The sequence below is a fragment of the Microcebus murinus genome, chromosome 10 (assembly GCF_040939455.1).
Source record: "Microcebus murinus isolate Inina chromosome 10, M.murinus_Inina_mat1.0, whole genome shotgun sequence".
Classification (NCBI taxonomy): domain Eukaryota; kingdom Metazoa; phylum Chordata; class Mammalia; order Primates; family Cheirogaleidae; genus Microcebus; species Microcebus murinus.
In genome coordinates this window covers 36,347,564-36,364,106 of record NC_134113.1, presented here as the reverse complement: position 1 = coordinate 36,364,106, position 16,543 = coordinate 36,347,564, and the positions used below count along the sequence as shown (strand labels likewise).

The following is a 16,543-nucleotide window of genomic DNA, read 5'->3' as shown; positions in this document are numbered from 1 at the left end:
ATTGTTGGAAGGGCTGGGTGAACCAAGAAGTCTAGAGAGTTATTCCTTCATCCAGAGGTGGCATTACTCCTGGTTGACAGCCCTGCCTTGCCACTTCTTGGCTGGAGGTTCTGCCCCTGATGTTATTGCGTATGAGTGAGCACCTAGGAGCCACATCCCCATGGAGGAGCCCATCTGACACTGCTGCTACTACTTCTGCCGAAGGCATCTCAAGAGGTAGAGGGAAATGCTATCTCTCTTCCTCTTACTTTCCAATCTATACCCAAATGGAAAGAAAAATACAGTTTGCAGGCTATCACTCCTACAATTAAAAGGTGAACATAGGAGGGCAGGAATAGCACTTATGCCAAAAGAAAAATAACCTAAAGGTACACAGTATAATATGTACTATTTTAAATATTTTAAAATACATGATAGATAGATAGATGATAGATAGATAGATAGATAGATAGATAGATAGATAGATAGATACTTAATTTTCATAGCAACCCTGTATGGTAGGTATGCTTTACTCCTATTTTACCAATAGGGAAACTGAGGAATAAAGAAGTTTGGTAATATAGTCAAATTTGCATAGATATTAAGAGGTTGAATTAGGATTTGAACCCAGATAATATGATTGTAGAGTTTACACCTGTAATCATTGTACTACAGTTTAAGAAGCATAGGTACACTGAGTCCTCACTCATTTGTCCACAGGGAAAGGTCAGTCTTTTCCAGGATCCCCTTCCAAGTATTTCTGCTATACACCTGCCAAGGTATGTATTTTACATGACCTATCTTCATTTGCCACTGCTATCAGCCACGCAGGACCTATGTAACTCCTATTCTTTGTGTGCCCAACAATGTCAATAAGTAATTTCATACATATTTCTTTCCCTGGTCACTTTTCCATAAGCCAGTGCTGTTACCACTGCACTGGTCTTAGTGTGAGGACAAATACTGTTTCTCCCCTTTCTCTCCATGCCTAGCATGAATACTTCACCCAAACATGGAACAGAACCTTACTTTAATTTCCCACAACACAGTTGAAGACAAGGCTATGAACACTTGGTAGTGTCTTACTGAAGGCTGGAGATAAAAGAAGGCTATCAAAACACAGAATAAATTATAATCACAATGAAATAAGGCTGCTTTTGGAATGTACCAGTCCAAGCCCCTCCTTGAAGGGTCCCAGTCACAGGGCACCTCCTGGCCTGGCCTCTGGTCTACCTCTATATGTCTGGGGCCATGTTACTCATACCACATAGAATGTTTTGGGGTCTATCTATTTATCAGAGTCGTGGCCTGCTATCCAAGCTTCAGTTAGACAAAAAAGTCCCTCACTCCAACTTAAGACTTTATTTCTTTTCCCTTACTAAGAAAAAGTATCCAAAACTTAGAATGCAAAAGAATGACTACATGTCCTTCTTGAGGCATATGAGAGATCTAACAGGTCTGCTCCAGGTTTATCTAATTTTCTAAGATGATTCAGTTTTATTTGATTTACTATTTGCTATTGATAAAGTACCAGACGCTGTGCAGTTAGATACTAACCTTTAGAAGACTGTTAAATTGCAAATGAATTTTGTCGAGTTAAGATGCAAATGATTTTTGCCTGATAGAAAAAAATAACTCTAAAGGTTATTTTTTATGGTCTTAGAAGACATTAAACGGTTTTACATTTAATTTAGCAATGTCATTTCGGCACTTTTTTCTCTTTCTGTGACTACACATACTTTGGTCTTTCCAATACCCCAGTGACCCAGTTTAACCTTGGGTTTAATTCCTCCTTAAAGTTTTTAACTTGGCTTATTTTATGTCTTTATGAGTTATATTTTTAACTTTTAGAAAATTATATTTTGACACTCTTATTGGCTTTTCAACATGATTAATAAAAATAGAAATTCTCACTTCCTTCAAGAGCAAATCTTACCACCAGCTTTAAGTTTGATATTTGTGGGACCTGGGAAACATTACAAATGTATATCCACATGCAATATGATTAAATATTTACATAAGTCAAGGTTATAGGCTATTAAATGAAGTACATTCTACCCTTCTACGTTGACAAGTATCCCTTTCTAGTGAAAACATTGAAAAATATGTATTAAGCTTATGTAATATTTTATTACTGAAGGCCAGCAAAATATCAAAAATGACCAAATTTAAATTATTAAAACACATGCTTGGTTCTTTCATTGAAAATAGGAAAGTGCTTGAATGGTTAATAAAACAAAACATACATATATTATAAATCATTATGAGTTTATTTAAGTTTTTTTTGTATATTTATGTCAACAAAATTACTCATAATCAGGGTTTTCATACTATACGTATTTTATTGAGAGTAAGGCCAAATTAGACAACCTTTACTGAACCATCATAGTGCTTAGACAGGATTTATTTGTTTTAATAATTTCATTTTGGAAAAATTTGTCTAAAGTTATTAATACAACTATAAAGCAATATGTATGCTTATAATTACTGTATAAAATCAAACTCTGTAATAAGGGTAATATTTTAAAAATTAACACTTTACATAGACTATCACAATATTTAATTCAATTTTATAATTTCATATTTTTTATATCAAGATATTGCACCACCTTATAATACAGCATCTAGAACTATACATTTATTGACTTCTTTCTAATTTTTCAATGTTAGGATATTATATAGAAGCACTTGGCTCAATTTGCTCAACTCTTCCTTATTAAGATGATATCTTCAATTTATAATAATCAGGAAATGGTCTTTATAGAAATTAGTTTTGGTATTATTTGTATGTGAATCTTCTCCTTTAGAGTCATGCAAACATTTTCATTTCTTTAATCTCTTCATATGTTAGTAATAAGTCAGTTTTCTTATAATTTTCATATGCTTTTTTAAACTTAGAAATGTAATTTTCTCTAAATTTTGAAATAGTGTACTTTAAACAGTCAAAGATTGAAGTAACCAACCTTAGATTTGTTTACCTTTTAAGTGTTTGCTAATATTATTGATGATAAGTGACAGTACATACCAAACTACTGCAGATAGCACAATTTCAAGAGTGATTTAATTCTCTTTCAAAGATTATAGTTCAGAATTTTTTTTGTTGTTATTGGCATTTAAAAGATTGGTTTAATACATTTAATGCCCTATCCAATTATTTACATTAGCCCAGGGGAGATTTTGATACATTATACATTATAAACATTTTCTTCAATTAATTTTGTGCAGCTCATACATGAAAATTTTGAACATCTTCTGTATAAAATTATGGGGAGATTAAACAATTGATAAACATTAAAACCTCAAATTTTTGTCACAATAATATACATTTTTATACCATTTCAAAGGTACAATTCCATACTTACATAAATTGCATGAGATTCTCAGATCTTTTATAGAATTGGTCAAACAAGAATACTGTTTAAGACAGATTCTTTATATTAATAATTTTAGTTTTCTGGGTCAAGGCATGAATTAATTAACTTCATTTAACAAGATAATGGTTTGATATAATATTTGTATAACATGAAATACAGAAATTTCACAGATACTTCCAAAAATAAATCAAGATCTTTAAGAATCCTCTTTTCTCAGCATTTCTTGAGTTTAGGGTGTGGTTTTCCATTTATTCCTCACTTAAGTAACTTCTGTTATTTTCCTTAATTCCTCTAGTGTATATTGATATTTCATAGCATGTCTGAGAAATGCAAAATACAAAATAAATATGAAATCTCACTTTATATATATAAGGTGAGATTTAAAATTATATTATACAAAATATTTCAAATTTCACTATTGTCATAGTTGAAGCCATGTTTCTTTGTAATCTGTGACTATGTAGGCTCGTACATAGCACAAAGAATGATTCTAGCTCTGTTTCCACAATTCTAGACTGTATACATTTCTTCTTTAGCAACACATTTAGTGCTATCTAATGAACTTTTTCCTGACAGTTAAAAAACTATCAAGAAAAAAATGAAAAAAATCAACCATTTAAAAAATTTCAATTAAATCTTATTAAACATTGTTATAAAATACAACTATCCTGCTGTCTGATGTTCAGTGTCCATCTTGGTGCCTCTGTGAAGATTTGGAATCATACACTACCCACACTAGCTCTGCACAAGGGCTGTCCAATAGAAATATAACGTGAGTCATTCGAGTCATTTTGAATGTTTTAGTTTCTATAATGCAAAAAGTAAAAAATAAAAGGCAAAATTAATTTTAATAATGTGTTTTATTTTATCCAACATATCCAAAAATATTATTTCAACCTAAAATCAATAGAAAACTGCAGTCCCCAACCCCCAGGCTGCAGATGGGTTCCAGTTTGTAGGAACTGGGCTGCACAGCAGGAGGTGAAGGAGAGAGAGCCAAGCTTCATCTGTATTTACAGCTGTTCCCATCACTTGCATCATTGCCCGAGCTCTGCCTCCTGTCTGATCAGCAGTGACATTAGATTCTCATAGGAGCATGAACTCTATTGTTAACTGCACATGTGAGGGATCTGGTTTGCATGTTCCTTATGAGAATCTAATGCCTGATGGTCTGAGGTGGAGCTGAGGCAGTGATGCTAGCGCTGGGGAGCAGCTGGAAATATAGATTATCATTAGCAGAGACGTTTGACTGCACAGAGACCATAATAAATCAATTGCTTGCAGCCTCATATCAAACCCCTCTCAGTGAGTGGCAAGTGACAAGCGGCATCTGGTGGAAGGCTTTAAGTCAGAATCTGACACTTATTTTAGTGCATGAGTCCACGTGTGGCCCGCCCATTATTTTATTTACCATTTCCATCAGTGCCTCTTTCCCACAGGGCACACTTGTCTCAGTCACAGATTTAATAAGTTCACAAGCTAACCCTAGCAAGAATTAGAAGGAAAAAAAAAAAGTCACCGGAGAGTTACTTTGTAAAGGGGAAAAGAGAAAATGATGAAGCAGCAGAAGACTCTAAGATTGCCAAGAAAATGAAAGCTTCATTTAAAAGACAATACCAAGAGTTCTACTTACATTATGGGTTCATTGCAACAGGTGGTTCACATTCTCCAAGCCTGCTTTGTATAATATGTGGTGACCAGCCATTCAACGAAGCCATGAAACCTTCAAAACTGCTTCATCACATGGAGACCAAGCATTCCGCATTAAAATACTAGCCTTTGGAGTTTTTCAAAAGAAAAAAACATGAACATGAAGGACAGAAGCAATTACTGGAGGCCACCACTTCATCAAATGTGTCTGCACTGAGAGCATCGATCATTCTTAGTGTCTAACCGCATTGCTAAAGCTAGAAAGCCCTTTGCTATTGGTGAAGAGTTGATCCTGCCTGCTGCTAAGGACATTTGCCAAGGAACTTTTAGGAGAGGCTGCAGTTCAAAAGGGAACAACACGTTCCTCTTTCAGCTAGCACCGTAACTAGATGAATTGATGCAATAGCAGAGGATATTGAGGTACAATATTGAGAGGGTTAATAAGTCACCATGGTGTGCAATCCAGGTTGATGATTCTACCAGTATTGACAGCAATGCTTGTTTTTGTGTGATATATTTTTCAGGAAGATATGCTATGCACATTTTTGTTGCCAACCAATACCACAGCTGCAGAACTTTCGAGTCTTTGAATGATTACATGTCAGGAAAACTGAATTGATCATTTTATGTCAGTATATGCACGGATGGAGAGCCTGCCATGACTGGACCACTTTCTGGTTTCACTACTTGGGTCAAGGAGGTCACTTCTGAATGTGTGTCTATGTACTGTGTCATCCATAGAGAAATGCTGGCTAGGTGAAAAATGTCACCTGAATTCAACAATGTTTTGCAGGATATGATTAAAATTATCAACCACATTAAAGTACATGCACTTAACTCATGTCTGCTCATGCAGCCCTGTGAGGAGATGGGCACAGAGCACATACATCTTCTCTTATATACAGAAGGTAGATCACTGGCCAGAGTTTTGGAGTTATGAAAGCTGCTCTAGGGATTTCTTTTAGAAAAACAGTCACCATTGGCAGCACATTTCAGTGACACAGAATGGGTCACAAAACCTGCTAACTTGTGTGACATATTCAACCTGCTCAAAGAACTCAGTCTGTCACTTAGGGGAAAATAAATGACAATAGTGATTAAGTCAGCAGATAAAGTGGCTATATTCAAAACCAAACTGAAATTATGGGGACGCTGAGAGAACATTGGTATTTTTGACATGTTTCAAGCATCAGCAGAGATTTTGAAAAAGATTGAACCAGGGCCTTCTTTCTTCCAGGTGGTGCATGGTCATTCATCTCAGCTTTCAAAAGAGTTTCAGCATTACTTGCCAAACATGAAAGACCCCCAAACTGGGAAGTAATGGATCTGCTACCCATTTGTGAATAAGCCAGGTGAATCGACTTTGTCCATGCTAGAAGAGGATCAACTGCTTGAGATGGCAAATGACAGTGGCCTTAAAAGTATGTTTGAGATAACTTCAAATCTCCATATGTTCTGGATTAAAGTCAAGGCAAAATATCCTGAGATTGCCACAAAAGCATTGAAAAGCTGGATTCCATTTCCAACATCCTATCTTTGTGAAGCAGGGCTTTCTGCAGTGACGGCAACCAAAATGAGATTATGCAGTAGATGGGACATAAGCAACACACTTTAGGTGTCACTGTCTCCCATCACCCCCAGATGGGACCATCTGGTTGCAGGAAAACAAGTTCAGGGCTCGTACTGCTTCTGCATTATAGCAAGTTGTATAATTATTTTTTAATATGTTACAATGCAATAATAATAGAAATAAAGTACACAATAAATGTAATGTGCTTAAATCATCCCCAAACCATCTACCCACCAGGCCCCAGTTCATGGAAAAATTGTCTTCCATGAAACCTGTCCCTGTTGCCAAAAAGGTTGGGGGCTGCTGATATAAACATTATTAAAATATAGTGCATTCTGCTTTTCTCATACTAAATATTTAGCATTCAGTGTTTATTTTGCACAGATAGCACTTTGAACCAGCCTCACTTTAAGTGTTCAATGGCTATACTGACTAGCTGTTACCATATTGGAGAGTATAAATATAGACCAACCTATCTTGAAAATTGAGAGAAATATAATTTTTTTATATTATAAAATGTTTGTCAGCTTTCATTAATGACTCTTACAAATGTTGCACATTTTTAAAATGCCACTGATGCTGCATATTGGAATAGGAAGCAAAAGTATGGATAATCAACACTACTGGGAAATGGTACCTGGCTGGGCAGGATTGTTGCATGTATACCTAAGAAAAGAGATGTGGCAAGTTAGTTAATTTGTCTTTTCCCTTACCTTTCACACGCCTGACCACTAAATCATCTCTACCATTGGAAATAGGGTCTGTGTCAAACTTCAACAACAGCATAATACATACACCTCCACACTTACTAAGAGCAGTTGCTTCTGTTTTGTCAAGAGGTACGATGAAGAAGCCCTTCTTGGAGCTTGACCAGGGCTTGTAATATGCAGAGCCCTCTAAAATTCTGTGCCCACCATTTACTTCTGGTTAAAGTTCAGATAATCATGACCCTCAGTGTCTAAGACTCAGCTCTTTTTATTTTATGAGTAACTGTTAACAAACTGGCAAGAGGGGTACTCTGGGTTGTTTGCAACACAGAAACATAATTGCTGAGAAGATGAGGATTGTCAAGGAAGAAAGGATTTATTATGGAGGATGCTTCCACCAGAAGGTGGGAGGAATGGACTGCGTCAAATCTGTTTCTCTGACCAACAGAGTCAGGAGACTTTTTGGAGATGAAATGAATAATGTATGAAGGGAGTGAGCATCATTACATGTTTGGGGTGGAGTGCAGGGCATGTAAGCACAGTGAGAAATCATGCTAGTACATACATCTCATGATCAAAAAATGGTGCCTAAGTCATTCCCAGGGTGGGGATTTTAGTAGTATAATGAGCTAGGTGTTAATATTGATCATTCTTTTAGCCTTGTGCACAGGCAGGATGTGGGGAGTGGGTTGCTCAGCAGGTCCTTGGGCACAGTCTATGGTGGGGTGTTGCTTATCTTGTCTTCTCCAGACAAACAGGTGGTGTAAGGCTTTGCAGTTACCTTGTGGCTACAAGGAGGCTCCACTGTTTCTGGGAAAGAAACCCAAAAGGGAGTGTATTAGTGCAACAGAATCTACAAAGTTTTGATCAGCAAATCTTGGGGATTTGAAACATAAGAGAACTACAGAAAAACCATATAAAAAGGTTTTCTTGCTTATGGAGCTGGTTATATTATTGTCTAGAGAAGAATACACAATCTTTATAGAAGCAAATACTTTGCTATTGCAGAGTATCTTGTTGTATCTATTTTCAGAGAGAGAGATTTGATAAAGAAAACAACAAGTATTCAGAAATAGAGAGCTGATTTAAAAGAACCAAATAATTATTCCAGTTTTCCTCAAGAACAAAGAACAGAAGGTAGAGCACCTACTTTGTTAATGTGTAAGTAAATAGCCTAATAAGGTGCTCCTTTCTCCACAGCAAAAATTCTACACCTTAAAGGGTTATTTGAATTCTACCATTTTCTTCCAAGTTCCTTTCCAAGCCTCCTTTTCTAATTTTATCTCAGAATATAAGAAGACTGATATTGTTCAGAATTGAGATCTAAAATGATGAATATTTTTCAAAATCATTCATTCATTCATTCATTCATTCATTCATATAAGCATATTTTATACTACATCTGTTCATTTCAGCCACTATTCTAGTTGTTGGAGGGAAAAGTGCACAATCCATATTTTTAGTTGTTTAAAAGGATACATGTGATTATTTGGTTTGGTCATTTGTCCAAGTGAAAATATTTCTGTAGACAAGGTGCCTTCTTCTACCTAACAGAAGAAGGATCCGTTAGGCAAGTAGGCACAACATCTATCCCCATTGCCATTTCTCCAGGGTAATGAGAGTTAAATTCAATTCCTCATATTAATCTGCATTCATTTTCTGACTATTGATGAACTTGAAACCATGAATAGCCACAATTCAACTAAGTGGTTGGACCCAGCTGGGACTCTCCTCCAGTAATATGCCAAAGCCATAGGAAAAATAAATAAATTCAACCCAATTATATCCACGTTTTTATAATCCTCCCAACTGTCTCCACTGCATACAATTGCATGTTCTGATGGAGGGATCAATGGGTTGTCTGTTGTTTCTGATAACTTTCATCATCACTTTTGCCCCTTTATGGGTAACATGGTAGATTGAAAGCAACACAATTAACATTGAAGATAATAATATAATGGCTTTTAGAAATCAATATTAAGAATACATTTTTTTAACTCCAGAAAGACATTGACTTAACTGCTTATAATTGTAGTATATGGAAGGAAGATGTGGTTATGTTTCTGAATTGGGGCTTAACAGCTTAGAAAATATGCCAGTGAATCCTGGCCCATGAGGACTTACTAGAATGATCAAAAATAATTAAGAGAATGGCCGGGCGCGGTGGCTCACGCCTGTAATCCTAGCACTCTGGGAGGCCGAGGCGGGCGGATTGCTCAAGATCAGGTGTTTGAAACTAGCCTGAGCAAGAGCGAGACCCCGTCTCTACTATAAATAGAAAGAAATTAATTGGCTAACTAATATATATAGAAAAAATTAGCCGGGCATGGTGGTGCATGCCTGTAGTCCCAGTTACTTGGGAGGCTGAGGCAGCAGGATTGCTTGAGCCCAGGAGTTTGAGGTTGCTGTGAGCTAGGCTGACGACATGGCACTCACTCTAGCCTGGGCAACAGAGCAAGACTCTGTCTCAAAAAAAAAAAAAAAATTAAGAGGAAAGTCAATGGAAAAACAAGCACCATCAAATTGGTACTAATTGATCAACACTTATGTGCACATATAATAGTAACAAGCATCGGGTGTCAGGCGGGTATAGGGTGAGGAGGGGATTGGTATATTCATGCCTAATGGGTGCAGTGTGCACTGTCTGGGGGATGGACACACTTGAAGCTTTGACTCCTGTGGGGCAAAGACAATATATGTAACCCAAACATTTTTACCCCTTTAATATTCTGAAAAATAAAAATAAACACAAAAAGAGGAAAGTCAAGAGAAAAATATCAATAGTATTTATTCTGAATCGCCAAAATCAGAAGGTATGGTAAATTGTGGTTTCATTTATTGAAAATATTTATGAAATATTATTTGTCATGAGATTAAAAATCTAATTAAATGTTCATTTTATAGTTCTTCAAAAAGCAATGTTGGCCTAATTTTTGTATACATATACACATGTACACACACTCTCAAGTAGCTCAGAGGATGTTCACATATATTATCCCATTTATCTTCTTAATATTCCCTATGAGATACAAAGGGGTTATTATTATCACCTCCTTGGAAACAGGGAATGTGAGAGAATAGTAGGTTAATTCAATAGAGGCAACCATAAATTGATTTATAGCTTTGAAGTTCTATTAAATGAAATCATGCTTAGTTTACAATTTATTTTTAGAAATAATGGTTTCTCAGTGTTTTAAAGGCAATATTTATCATCTTAGACTTTATCTGATAATTGTGAAAGGTAGTGGTTTTTCAATTTCCCTGGAGGCTCATATTTTATTTCTGGAGATATAATCCGCATAAGAAAATAATGCCTGAATAATGTGTATGTAAATGTTAATAGAATTTCAGTCAATAATTAACTGATAGAGAAAATTCAACAATTTCTACATATGCATGAATCCTTGAGTAATTAATTTATGGATAAATATCAAAAATGCAATTCACATCTCCTGGTACAGCTTTACTATTCTAAACATACCTCACAAAATCATTCACTTTCAAATGTGTCATATTGAGAGATTTCATGAGGATGTAAAATGGCTAATATACAATTCAGATTACTTTTATAACCTTGGTTCAAATGAAAATATATGGGGGGAAAGTCTAATATGTTTTAGTTACCAAAAGAAACAATAAAAACCTAGACAGTAAATAAAACAGGCTCTAAACCTTGCCTTGATAGACTGTCTGCTCTTGTAGGCAAGCCTTGGGGGACGGTTTAATTTATGTCCTAGCCTAAGGGGGTACACCATGGAGACTCTCACCTATGTTTCAATATTTGGACCTTCCCTTCATCTCTTCTCAACATTGACATTAGCTTTTCTTTGCTGATCTTAACATTTAAAAAGATTTTTAAAATAAATCAGAGGCGAGATAATAGAATCCTTTGTGTTCTTTCTTTTGTTTTTAAAGAAAGAGGTTATATATATATATATATATATATATATATAAAATTCAAATATAATGAAAATATAGGGTTCTTCATTTCCTGAATATAGTTTCTATGAGGGGATTCTGTAAATATCTACCTTTAGCCTTTGAGGAGTGTTTATTTACTTTGCTTACGAGAATATTCACACTGCGTTATTATACTGATGAACTATATCTGCAGTCATGGAGCCATCAAGTCTTTATCTCAGTAAATGCTGCAGAATTACTTTAACACAACTGAAGATTGTATATCAAGGGCAGAGTTTGATGCCCTGATATTCCAACTGGAAATCGAAGGGCACCTGGAATGAGGAAATACATATAAAATATCTAGCACCTTTCCTGAGTGACACTGAATAAAACCTGGTTACCTTTTATGTCCCTCCTTCAGATTATAGGTCTCAGCTGAGTCACTGTCCAGCGTGTGGAGTGTCGTGGTCTATATTAGCATGTGTGAGAAGCATAGAGGCAGAATTTTTAGCTTCCTGTGCACTGAGGCTCAGTATTTGGCCTCCCAGATGACAATGAGAACTTCAAACCCACTGTGTGTTAAGGCTTGTTGACCATTTAAACTGCACAGTGTTAGTTTTTCTAAATGGCAATTTCATTTTCTGTCAACACAGAACAAAGTATCTTTGGCACTACAAGGTACTTGAGCTTCTTTTCGTTGACTCTTTTTAAAATCTGGTTTTGATAAGAATAATTCTCCTTTTCATATCTGTCAGTAAAAGCACTGTGATAAAAATGAGGATGTTTAGTGAATATGATTCTGTTGACATTTTCAGATCTGAAGTGAATAGGCTTTACATGTCTCCATGCCTGGAGTGTCACTCAGAGCCCAAAGCAGAGAATCAGATGGTCCTGTGATTAACCATGTTCCTAAACTCATCTTGTTCTGATGTAGACTGTTTAGATTGGATTAGGACCAGACCTGAATATTGGAGGTGGAAGATTGGGGTAGTTGGCAAAATGGAGGCAGCTGATCAGGTTTTCTTCCTGGAATCTATTTGGTTTACTATTTGGTCCTTCACAAATTCAGTGACATGTTCGAAGGCAGTTTTCTGTCTTTTGTTACTTTTGTTTTTGTTTTGTATGACACCTATTACAGTATGAGTTCACCTGAAGGAGTCTACTAATATTTCTAAATCACACTAATAAGGCAAGGAGTCTCCTCTGAACTCAATCTAAAGTGACACCACCTCCCACCCCCATGCATGACATAGCCCACCACTCTCTTTGATTTTGTTTTTTGCCCTCATTACTTTCTGGCATTTTCTAGTTCATTTGGTTTCCTGTTATTGTGTGTCCTCCTCCCCCCAACCCCATGAGGACAGGGCCCTCAACACATAGAAAACTATGAGCTGGTATAGCCATAAAATAATATAAAATACATATTAGTTGAATGAATAAATAAATGAAGAATGCTAATGGTTTTCTCTTTAGGAAAGTAATTACTGCTGTCAGGTTGGCATGTTTAATTTAGTTTTGAACTATAGACACATCCCTGGAAAATAATGAAACAGCCCTGCTCCTATCACACCCTTGATTCCCTTGAAACAAGAAAAGGGAAAACAGAACAACCCAGCCTCCTAAAAAATAGGAGCATATCCAGCTAATCTTTACTACCATGAAGCACAAGCCAAATGAACTCTGGACTGCATTAGATTTTAGGAGTTTGGCAGGAACTGAGTCATGAGGGCATGGAGTGTGAGCTCTCCTAACAGAGGGAACAGGAATTAGAAGTTTATCTCACAGCCTGTGAGTCCCCATTGTATCATCTTATTTCTGTCAGTGAAGTGATGGTATGAAGTGATGGATAAAGCCACACATTGCAACAGCCAACAGATTAGGCAAAGAGCTTGTGTGGCTTCATCAAGCCATCCCCAAAAGGGGCTCTAATGCCTTCACCTCTTAAGCAACAGGGTAATTGAAAATATTGTCTATTATCACCGGAGAGACTCAGCTGGTTCACTTCACTTCTTCTCAATCAATCAGACTTATTTAAATATTAACTCAAATGTATATTATCTTAATAAATTGTTTTAATTAGGGAGCCTAGAAGCTTTTTCAAGTTTGGTTTGGTGACCATCTAAAAATCTAAACAGAAGGCAAATATTCATCCATAAGCCATCCTTAGAATATTCCCAGAATTTTCTCTGATCATAAGCACAAACCCTATCTAAAAGAATTTACAGTGAAAAAGGTAGAATGATAAAAAAGAAAGGTTATACAAAATAAATAAAATTACAATGTGCTAATTTTATATACTTGGGTAATGCTTAGTAATAAAATATAAAAGTAATAACTAATATATCTGTGAGCATTTCCTGTGTGCTAGGCATTCTGTTGACTCTTTTACAGAAGCAGTCTTATTTAATCTTCACGACAAACCTATGATAGAAGTTCTGTTATTATTCCCAAAGTGACAAGTGAGGAACCAAGAAATTAAGTATCGTTTTACTCAGCGTTGGAGATAGGACAATACTCTTTGATCTTCATCACAATACTTTTGTTAATATGAATGAATAAGAAACAATGAGAATAGAGGTGATGTTTTTCCCAAGTCTTCTTGAAGAAATCAACCTTCACAGGGGAGGTAATATTTTGAGGCAAAACTTGAGAACCATTAAAAATCTGCCTGTGCTATAGCCTTCCAGACAGAGAGAAAAACATGCTAGAATAATATAAAGTGTAGAGGAAGTAAAGGAAACTAAGACTCAATATGTTTAAATTATTTAAAACAAAGTGCCTTTTGAGTCAAGCTTAGAAGTATGTAGATTGCATAGTGTAGTTTATAGGGAACCATTGAAAAATTATGCACAAGAGGTGGTTTTGTAATATTTCCTTATGGAAAAACAAAACAACACCCTGTAGCAGTGGAAGGTGGATTGGAATAATACAGAAGGGAACTAAAAACTTTTAAAATATTTTACACAAATATAGGTTACAGAATCAACTGATATAAAAAATATCGGCTTTAGGGCCACACAGACCTGGGTTTGAAACCACACAGAGTTACTACATAGTAACTACATAGTACTACTATGTAGTACATAGTTACTACATAGTAACTCTGTGACTGTGAGAATGTTTTAAACCTTTTCTAAGTCTGTTTTTTTTTCATCAGTAAATGGAAATGATAACAGCACCTACCTCATAGAATTGTTCAATGATTTTATATTATAATGATGATAACTCCCTTAGCATAGTGCCTTAAGCTTACTATACACTCAAAATGACCAGCCATCATTATTATGAAAATGGCTCCTACAGTGTCTTCCACAGAGTTTATTCTCAGGACACTGTGGCCTTTGTCTGTACAGATATTATCATCTTTATCAACCTACTAATCTACATACCTCAATTGCAGTACCAGAATGTATTGTAGAGAAGAGAAGAAATTAGACAACCAACCAGAAACAAAATGAGCATAAAATAATCCTCTAAGAACTCTTTTTACAAGGTATAAAATAGACACTAGGACTTTCTCCCTCTGTGCACTTCCACAAAGAGACAGGCCTCCCATAAGAAATCAGAGAAGATCCCACATATTGTCCCTGAGATTATAGACATCTAGTGAAAGCGAGAAGAAAATGGTGTGGGTTGTGGCTTCTCAGGAAATAGAAAGACATCTGCACTAGACTGTTTATAGCAGCACAACTTACAATTGCAAAGATGTGGAAACAACCCAAGTGCCCATCCATACATGAGTGGATTAATAAAATGTGGTATATGTATACCATGGAGTTCTACTCAACCACAAAAAACAATGGTGATCTAGCACCTCTTGTATTATCCTGGATAGAGCTGGAGCCCATTCTAAGTGAAGTATCCCAAGAATGGAAAAACAAGCACCACATGTAGTCACCATCAAATTGGTACTAACTGATCAATACTTATGTGCACATAAAGTAGTAACATTCATTGAGTGTCGGGCAGGTGGGAGAGGGGAGGAGGGGATGGGTATATCCACACCTAATGGGTGTGGTGAGCACCATCTGGGGATGCACAAACTTGAAGCTCTGACTCGGGTGGGACAAAGGTAATATATGTAATCTAAATATTTGTCCTCCCACAATATGCTGAAATTAAAAAGTAGATTAATAAATAAAAAATAAAAAGGAACTAAAAATAGAAAAATTAAAAAAAAAAAAAGTAGAGCTCATTATGACATAGGCCCTAATCTTAGGGCAGGAGTGAATAATGTTTTTTCTTTTTTGGATATACCAGATGAAGCTATAGCAATACCAAAGAAAAGGAGATGGCAGCATGAGAAGGGAAAATGGATTTTGATAACTTCTTATAATAATAATAATTAACATGAAAAATCTCTTTTTTGTATGAACATAATTTGATTTTGTCAAAAACTTATGGAATTTATTTATAATGATATGTGTACTTTCAGCATATGTATTTATACATTACATTAAATATATGTCTACTTCATAGACAGTTAACACACAAATAGAAGTGCTACTTATAGACATCAACAACTACAATAGTCTTTTTAACAAGTGGTGCTGGAATAACCGGATACCCACATGCAGAAGAATGAAGTTAAACACTAACTTCACACTACATACAAAATTAATTCAAAATGAATAAAATACAGAAGTGTAATAGTTAAAACTATAAAAACTCTTAGAAGAAACAAAAGAGTAAATCTCATGGCTTTGAATTAGGCAATAGTTTCTTAACTATGACACTGAAAGCACAAAAAGCAAAAGCAAAAGTAGAAAAATTCATCTTCATCAAAATGAAAAAACTTTTGGGTTTAATATATAGCACTGATAAAGTAAGAAGATCACCCAAAGCGTAGGAGAAAATATTTACAAATCATATATCTGATAAAGAACTTGTAGCCAGAATATATAAAGAACACTTACAACTCAACAATAATTGACCTAATTAAAACATGGGCATGCTTGATGTTTTGGTAAGGTGGGGGGGGAGGGTGTGGGGAGGAATGGCAGGGGCAATATATGTAACCCTAACAATATTTGTACCCCCATAATATGAAAAAATTAAAAATAAAAAACAAAACACGGGCAAAAGATTTAAGCACACATATCTGCACAAAAATGATAAACAAATGAAAAGTTGTACACATGAAAAGAAGCTCAATATCATTCATCATCAGGGAAGAAATGGAGATCAAAACCACAATGAGATACTACTTGACACACACTAGGATGGCTAAAACCAATAAAGACAGACATATAAGGCTTAGCATCCCTAATCTTAAAATGTGAAATCCAAAATGCTCCAAAGTTCCAATCTTTTTGAATAGCAACGTGACATGGCAAGTGGAAAATTCCCCACCTGATCTC

At 35.6% G+C, this 16,543-nt stretch overlaps 1 protein-coding gene across 1 annotated transcript in view; it reads right to left on the bottom strand.

The window, feature by feature from the left end:
• LIN7A (lin-7 cell polarity scaffold A) overlaps nucleotides 1–5,371 on the bottom strand; it is a 153,040-nt gene extending 147,669 nt beyond the window's left edge. Inside the window, exon 1 of the mRNA XM_076007140.1 lies at nucleotides 4,987–5,371. The gene's annotated coding sequence lies outside the window, so the exon portion shown is untranslated. The remainder of the gene's footprint in view (nucleotides 1–4,986) is intronic.
• Nucleotides 5,372–16,543: the final 11,172 nt, after the last annotated feature.